General features: G+C 34.6%; 1 non-coding gene and 1 pseudogene across 1 annotated transcript; one reads left to right on the forward strand and one right to left on the reverse strand.

Moving 5' to 3' along the window:
- The first annotated feature begins 734 nt into the window (after nucleotides 1-734).
- Nucleotides 735-9,116, forward strand: LOC108663604 (uncharacterized; annotated as a pseudogene).
- On the reverse strand, nucleotides 2,446-2,552 carry LOC148760345 (small nucleolar RNA R71). Its single transcript, XR_016023287.1, has one exon. It is a non-coding gene; the product is annotated as a small nucleolar RNA R71 (small nucleolar RNA).
- Nucleotides 9,117-9,247: the final 131 nt, after the last annotated feature.

Here is a 9,247-nt window from a genome sequence, read left to right on the forward strand (position 1 = left end):
AAAGGAGAGAAAATGTAGAGGAAATGAGTTAATGGTAGTTTAATCTCTCCAAAAACTGTCTATTTGCCCCTTAAATATTGTCAGTTTTTCTCCTGTTCAAAATTTGAAATTTACCTCTCATTTTTTTTTCAGCTGGGCGGTATTTTGTGCTCATTTTCTTCACTCGGTATACTATTTCTTTTTCCTATTTTATTCATTCTCTTCTAACTGACTGAGTCTTATTATTTAAAGAGATAGAATGCTCTTAGTTGACTAAGTGCCTCTCTTAGTCGACTAAGTGCCTACTATCTTTTGAGAAAATTTCAAAATTTTTCCTAAAGCTCCTTGATAATTCTATTTTATAGAATTATTTTATTCCAATTTTGTTATTAAATATTAGCTAAGTTCTCAATTTTCAATTATAATTTACTTATTTTGAGTTATTTTTATAATTAGGTTACTTTTAAGTTAGTTATTTTAATTTTATGTTATTTTCTTTTAATTTGTTTATTATTTATTAGTTTTTATATTTTTTTGTAGGATTGAAGGTGATTTGGGCGTAATTTTGGAAAGTAAGGTGTTGAAAGACCCAGAATATGCTTGCATATATTTTAGTATTTTGGCCATATCTCGAGATACAAAACTCCAAATGATGCGATTCTTGGACCATTGGAAAGTTAAGAGATAGATATACAACTTTTATGAGATCACTTTGCTCATTTCTGCTTTTAAGATAGAGAAAATCACATCGAAAAATGACTGGACGTACTGCACCAGGAATGAAAATTTGTAAAGATTGACAATTGATTTTTGGGCCTCTTATTACACTTTTAAGCCCAATTAAACCCTAGGTCAACTTAAGGAACTTTAGGTTAAGCTTATTAGTATAAATAGAATATGTTTGACAATATTAGGTACACAACCTTTGAGAGATTCAAGAAGCTAGAAGTTGAGGCTGAAACTTGGAGATCAAGTCGGCAATAATTGTTTTGTGTTTTTCCTTGGCTTTTAAATTTCTTGTTACTTTCAATGGTTAAATTGATTATAATGTTATTTGTTTTTGAAATTATGAGTGGCTAATTTTATTTTTCTAGGATTGCAATTGAACTCACATGTTGTCTAAATTTTTAATCTCTTTCTTACTTATCTTTAATGGGATTTGAATTGTTTATTCCAATTTATTCTTAATGCTTTTAATTGCTTGATCACCAATTAAATTGATCTAGGAACCTAAACAAACTTGGAAAAGGGAGTTTAGAGTAGACTAAAATTGGGATAACATATGATCATATTAATTGATTTACGTATAGAATAGGGATATACTTATAGGCCATATGTAGCCAGATTAGAGCCCGAACTTAATGAGTCTGTTTTAATTTCAAATCACATAGGGTTATAGTGTTTTGGTTAAAATAGATATTTTTATATGATGAGTCGGGAGACCCTTATAAATAATTTAAGACTCTAGGTTAGCAATTCAACCCATTGAAATAAGTTAAGGAAGAGAGGTAAGATTTAGATGAAGTCTGAGGGATATTGTAATCCTAAGCTTGTTTGATTTGATTTTTATTCAAGTTATTATTTTGATTTTTATTTTTAGTCTAAATTTTGGTTAATTAGTTTTAATTAATTAATTAATTAATTGATTTTGATTATTTGGATAAGATTAAATTGTTCTAATTTTAGTACTTAGTAAAGTTTTAGATCAATTCCCTATAGGATCGATACCCTGCTTGCTAATATACTATCTATTCGATACGTATACTTGCATAGTAGGATTTTAACTGACAAGTTTTTGGTATCATTGTCGGGGACTTGTTTTTAAATTTTTTTTACTAATACTAATACCAAGCAATTTGGTCTTACTTCAAATTTTATTTTTCTTATTTTAATTTTAGATTTTATTTGCTTGCAGATATCTTTGGTCATTGTATGTGAAGACAAGACAACTTGAATCTTGTTCCTTTTGATCCTGAGATAGAAAGAACTTTAAGAAGGCGTCGAAGGGAGAATTTACAAGTTACAGTTTTAAATCAGATAATAGCTAAGGATAACAATAACAATGGCAACAATGCCATTAATCTTGTTCCCGAAGCAAATAGAGCACTGCGAGATTATGCTGTTCCTTTATTGCAAGGTTTGCACCAAAGCATTAGGAGACCTTTCATTAATGCAAATAATTTTAAAATTAAACCAGCCTACATTCAGATGATTCAGTCTTCAGTTCAGTTTGCTGGGTTACCCAGTGATGATCTTAATTCTCATTTAGTAAATTTCTTGGAGATTTGCGATACATTTAAATACAATAGGGTAACTGACGATGCTATTAGATTGAGACTGTTTTCGTTTTCTTTAAGGGATAAAGCAAAGAGCTGGCTTAATTCACTGCCCAATTGGTCTATCACTATGTGGGAGGACTTGGCTCAAAAGTTTCTTACAAAATTCTTTTTGCCTACAAAGACTGCAAAGTTGAGGAACGATATCACTTCATTCACACAATTTGATGGAGAGTCCTTGTATGAAGCTTGGGAGAGGTTTAAAAAACTATTGCAAAGATGTCCACATCATGGGATTCTTGATTGGTTGCAAGTTCAAACATTCTACAATGGGCTGGTTGGGTCAATTAAAACCACAATTGATGTTGCTGCTAGTGGGGCATTGATGAGTAAGAATGCTGCTGATGCTTATAATTTGTTGGAAGAGATGGCTTCAAATAATTATCAATGGCCTTCATAAAGGTCGAGTTCAAGAAAAGCTGTTAAAGCCTATGAAATTGATACAATGGGCAACTTAGCTTCGCAAGTTGCTGCATTGTCCAAGAAATTAGACACACTGGGAGTCCATGTAGTTCAAAATTCATTTGTTGTTTGTGAGATGTGTGGGGATGGCCCTTCAAATGATCAATGTCCATATAATTCTGAATCAGTTCAGTTTGTGGGGAACTTCAATAGATAGTAGAACAACCCATATTCTAATACTTATAATTCTGGTTGGAGAAACCATCCCAATTTCTCATGGAATAACAATGCAGGGCCTTCCAATCCAAAACCCAACATGCCTCCTGGTTTTCAACAAGTTAGACTACCAGTTCCTGAAAAGAAGTCCCAAGTGGAAGAACTTCTCTTGCAATATATATCAAAAAATGATGTTATAATTCAAAGCTTTGGAGCATCCTTGAGAAATCTTGAAGCCCAAATAGGACAACTTGCAAATTCTGTAAAAAATAGACCTCAAGGTTCCCTACCTAGTGACACACAAATCAATCCTAAAGGTAAGGAATAATGCCAAACAATCACTTTAAGGAGTGAAAAAGAGATTGAAGGGGTGAATGAAAAAGTAGTTGAACTTGAGAATGAAGATGTTGATAAGGAAGGAATATGTGAGAAAGAGAGTGAAGTCGATCAGAAAGAAGATGTCAAGGCAGAAAATCATGGAACTTCTCAAGTCATCCATTCTCCACCACCTTTTCCCCAAAGGCTCCAAAAGCAAAAGCTTGAAAAGCAATTTTAGAAGTTCATCGATGTCTTCAAAAAATTACACATAAATATTCCTTTTGCTGAAGCTTTGGAACAAATGCCCAGTTATGTCAAATTCTTGAAGGACATCCTCTCCAAAAAAAGAAAGTTAGGTGAGTTTGAAACTGTCTCCCTTACAGAAGAGTGTAGTGTAATTTTTCGAAATAAATTACCACCAAAACTTAAAGACCCAAGTAGTTTCACAATCCTTTGCATAATTGGTAATTTATTTTTTGCAAAAGCTTTGAGTGATTTAGGTGTAAGTATCAATTTAATGCCTTGGTCAATTTTTGAGAAACTTAGTTTGGGGGAATGCAAACCCACTTTTGTTACTTTGCAATTGGCTGATCGTTCTTATGTGTACCTAAGGGGAATTATTGAAGATGTTCTTGTTAAGGTAGATAAATTTATTTTTCCAATTGATTTTATAATTCTTGACATGGAAGACGATAGGCAAATTCCAATCATTCTTGGGAGGCCATTCTTAGCAACTGCTATAGCTTTGATTGATGTTGAAAAAGGTGAGCTCACTTTGAGAGTTCAAGACCAATAGGTAACATTTAATATTTTCAAAACTTTAAAATTGCCTGTGACATTTGAAGACTGTTTTTCTGTGAGTGTGGTAAATAACTTTACACATGATGTTTTCTTAGAAGAAAATCCCAATGATCCTCTTGAAGCATGTTTAGTTGCTAACTTTGATAGGGATGATGACAAATTTATTGAATATTCAAATTTGTTGAATGCTCACTCTAGATTTAAAACTAATCATCAAATTGAGTCTTTAGATATTTCAGCTTCTTTGATGCCAACCTCTAAGCCTTCCATTAAGGACCCACCTTCTTTGGAACTCAAACCTCTACCTGCATACTTAAGATATGCTTTTCTTGGAAAATCTTCTACTCTTCCGATTATTATTTCTGCTGATCTTACAACATGCAAGAGGAGAAGTTATTGAGGACACTTAAAGAGTTCAAGAAAGCAATAGGGTAAACCATAGTTGATATTAAGGGAATTAGCCCATCTATTTGCATGCACAAAATTCTCCTTGAGGAAAATCACAGAGCAACAATTGAACAACAAAGAAGATTGAATCCCATCATGAAGGAAGTGGTCAAGAAGGAAATCATCAAGTGGTTGGATGCCGGAATAATTTATCCTATCTCTGATAGCTCATGGGTAAGTCCAGTTCAATGTGTTCCTAAGAAACGAGGAATGACTGTGGTGGCCAATAACAATAATGAGCTCATTCCAACAAGAACTGTGACTGGATGGAGAGTGTGCATGGACTACCGCAAGCTCAACAAAGCTACAAGAAACGATCACTTCCCTCTTCCATTCATTGATCAAATGTTGGATCGCTTGGCTGGTAAAGAATATTATTATTTTCTAGATGGTTATTCTGGTTATAACCAAGTTGCTATTGCTCCTGAAGATCAAGAAAAGACTACGTTTACATGTCCTTATGGCACCTTTGCTTTTAGAAGAATGCCATTTGGATTTTGTAATGCACCTACCACATTTCAAAGATGCATGATGGCCATATTCACAGACATGGTGGAAAAATGTTTGGAGGTATTTATGGATGATTTTTCTGTCTTTAGAAATAATTTTGATGATTGTCTTTCAAATCTTGCTAGGGTACTCAAGAGATGTGAAGAAACAAATTTGGTGCTCAACTGGGAGAAATGTCACTTCATGGTGTGAGAAGGTATTGTTCTTGGGCACAAGATTTCTAGTAAAGGCATTGAGGTAGATAAAGCAAAAATTGAAGCAATTGAGAAATTACCACCTCCAATAAATGTCAAAGGTATTAGAAGTTTTCTTTGTCATGCTAGTTTTTATAGAAGATTTATTAAAGACTTTTCAAAAATTTCTAAACCACTTTGTAATTTGTTGGAGAAAGATGTGCCATTTAAGTTTGATAATGAATGTCTTGTTGCTTTTGATGAATTGAAGAAAAGATTAATCTCTGCACCTATCAAAATTAGTCCCGATTAGACTCTCCCTTTTGAATTGATGTGTGATGCGAGAGATTATGCGGTGGGAGCTGTTTTGGGACAAAGAAAGGATAAAATCTTCCATTCCATCTATTATGCTAGCAAGACTTTGAATGAGGCTTAGAAAAATTATACCACAACAGAAAATGAGCTTTTAGCTGTGGTTTTTGCTTTTGACAAATTTCGCTCTTATCTCGTGGGAACAAAGGTGATAGTGTACACTGATCACTTAGCTATCAAATATTTGATTGCCAATGAGGATGCTAAGCCAAGATTGATAAGGTGGATTCTCTTACTTCAAGAATTTGATCTTGAGATTCGTGATAGAAAAGGAACAGAAAATCAAGTTGCAGACCACCTTTCAAGATTAGAGATTGAAGCTCAAGGTAAGGATTTAGCCTTGATCAAAGAGACTTTTCCTGATGAACAAATCCTTCAAGTTGGTAAGAAATCACTTCTTTGGTATGCTGATTTTGTAAATTATTTGGTAAGCAATATTATTCCTCCTGATTTAAATTCTCATCAGAAAAAGAAATTTTTACATGATGTTAAATTTTATTTTTAGGATGAGCCTTACTTGTTCAAACAGTGTAAAGACCAGATGTTCAAAAAATATGTCCCGGAAGAAGAGATTCAAAGTGTTCTTCACCATTGCCATTCTTTAGATTATGGAGGACACTTTGGAGGAACAAGGATTGCTGCTAAAGTCCTCCAATCAGGTTTGTATTGGCCTACATTTTTTAAGGATGCTCACAATTTTGTTTTGAATTGTGACAGGTGCCACAAGGTGGGAAATATCTCAAGGCGACATGAGATGCCTCTTAATAACATCATGGAGATAGAAATTTTTGATGTATGGGGTATTGACTTCATGGGTCCGTTCATATATTCATACAACAACAAATACATTTTGCTTGCTCTGGATTATGTCTCCAAGTGGGTTGAAGCGGCAGCCTTTGCTCATAATGATTCGAAGGTGGTAACGAATTTCATCAAGAAGAATATTTTCACTCGATTCGGCATTCCAAGGGCAATCATTAGTGATGAGGGAAGTCACTTTTGTAACAAATATTTTGATGCCCTTTTGGCAAAATATGGAGTTAAACACAAGGTTGCCATTGTGTACCATCCTCAAACTAGTGGCCAAGTATCGAATTGTGAAACCAAGAGGATTTTGGAGAAAACTGTGTGTCCCACAAGAAAAGATTGGTCAAATAGATTGGATGATGCATTGTTGGCATATAGGACTACTTACAAGACCCCAATTGGTATGTCTCCATATAAGTTGGTCTTAGCAAAGCTTGTCACATACCGGTGGAACTTGAACACAATGCTTATTGGGTTGTGAAGAAGTTAAATTTTGATTTACAAGTAGCAGGTGAGCAAAGGTTGTTGCAATTAAATGAACTTGATCAATTTCGCCTTCAAGCTTATGAGAATGCCAAACTCTACAAAAAGAAAACAAAGCAATGGCATGATAAGAAGATATTGGAAAGAAGCTTTGAGCCAAGACAAGCAGTGTTGCTCTATAATTCTCACTTGAAATTATTTTCGAGAAAGCTCAAATCAAGGTGGTCTGGTCCTTTTATTGTCAATGAGATATTCCTACATGGAGCGATTGAAGTTAGAGGGACAAATGGTCAAAAATTTAAAGTCATTAGACAAAGATTAAAGCATTATTGGGGAGGCAAAATTAATCATCAAAAGTCCTCAATTCACTTGCTTGATACGGCCTAGAGTCCAAGTCAGTCTTGCCGAAGACTATAAATGAAGCACTTCTTGGGAGGCAACCCAAGCTTCTTAACCTTACTCATTTTTATTTTATTTTATTTTATTTCATTATTATTATTATTATTATTATTATTATTGCTTTATTTTTAATCTATATTTTCCCTTTTGCAAGTCATTGGATTCAAAAAAAATAAAAATAATAAAATAATAATAATAAAAAAAGTCAGAGCCACGACCTTAAAAGGTGCTGAAAATAGACATGAAATAGAATGTTTCAACGTCGTGACCTTCAAAAAGAGAGCGCGGTGCTTAAAAAAGGCTCTAAAACAAAAACATTGAGCGCCGTGGCGTTGGATGAAGGTAAAATAGCCTATGAAATAGAATGTTTTAGCACCGCAGCCCTTAAAGGGAGACTCGGGGTGTTGAACAAGTCCCTCACAACAGAAACATTGAGTGTCGCAACGCTGAAACCCGAAGCGTTATGCTTCGGGTTCGTGAGAGCCGCGACACTCACAAGTGAGGGCACAACGCTAGGTCGAGGCATAACCCTCACCCTTTATAAACCCTTGGTGTGCTATCTTTTTCATTCTTTCTTCTTCTCCTGCTGCCAAATGCCCTCCCCCACTCCTCATTCCCTTTCAACTCTACTGCTTTCTTTTTTCTTTTGCACTCAAATTTTCTGCATTTTATTGTTTTTACTTGGGTTTGTTTTCTATTTTCACTTACAACCATTGCACTCATTGCATTCTTAAGGTAAGCACTCTTCCTTCCCTCCTCTAATCACTTGGTTTCAATTATTTGTAGAGAAAGAATGAAATTGGTAAATTTTTGCTCCTTGAATGAGTCCATAGTGCATGATTGTTAATGGGTTTTTCATATTTCCTCAAGATTAATGCTTGAAGTGCATAAAATTTTTATGATTAATGCTTAATTCTTGTTACCCATCTAATGGATTCATGGATTTTTTTTATTTATTGCTGCCAATATACTTGATAAATATTTTGTTGATGTGGGTGCCTAATAGGTTTGTTTAATTTTTGATGCTTGGTTGAACACGTAGAAATAAATTTTGGAATTGTTGTGCAACACATGCCATATCTGATAATTTTGGATGAGTACATTATCATAGATTTTTTTTATTTTATTGGATTGTGGCATTGTGAAAATTATGATTATGAGAAAGCTGTCTTCATGTTGTGAGGCATAGGGACTTTATGTTGCATCTTAAGAAGTGAGATTGTCAATGAAAATCTTGAATTTGAATTGTTGCATTGGACAGGCACTAATTAAACTCATGCTTGTAAATCTTTCATATTTTCATGCTTGTTCACACAATACTACTTGCATATTTTTCCTCTGGATATGTTTTGATAATTAAATTTCTTTTGTAGGAATGGCACCAAAACGATCCAAACCAAGTTCCAGTGGATCTTTTGATAGATCGAAGTTCATATCTGCCGAAGCCTCTACGCGATATCATACATCCTTGATCAACAAAGTGCCAATTCCCGAACAAGGGATAGATATCCCCATTCTACCTTACAAGGAGATTCACGACATGCTTAGCGACAGATATTGGCATCGATTTTGTAACCAACCTGAAGCGGCAGTGGTTTCTGTAGTTCGAGAGTTTTATGCGAATGTTGTTGAGCATGTGGATGGTGTGGCACTTGTTCGTGGTAAACGTGTTCCTTTTCATAGCCACGCTATCAACGAATTTTTTGGAACTCCAAATATTAAAAATGATGAATATGGGCAATACTTGGGCAATCATCAGGATTGCAATGAGATTATATCGACGCTGTGCGTTGAGGGAGCCCAACGGAAGACATCGCATGGTGAGCCAGTTTCATTCAAACGGAGTGCCATAAAAAAGGAGTTGAAAGTTTAGTTACACTTTATAACGGCACGGTTACTCCCTTCCACACATATTAGTGATGTCACGAGGGATCATGCGGTGCTTATTTATGCCATTGTCACTAATAAATCCATTGATGTGGGTAAAGTTATCTTTCATGCCAT

The sequence above is a fragment of the Theobroma cacao genome, chromosome 10 (genome assembly GCF_053813885.1).
Source record: "Theobroma cacao isolate CCN51 chromosome 10, ASM5381388v1, whole genome shotgun sequence".
Lineage (NCBI taxonomy): Eukaryota > Viridiplantae > Streptophyta > Magnoliopsida > Malvales > Malvaceae > Theobroma > Theobroma cacao.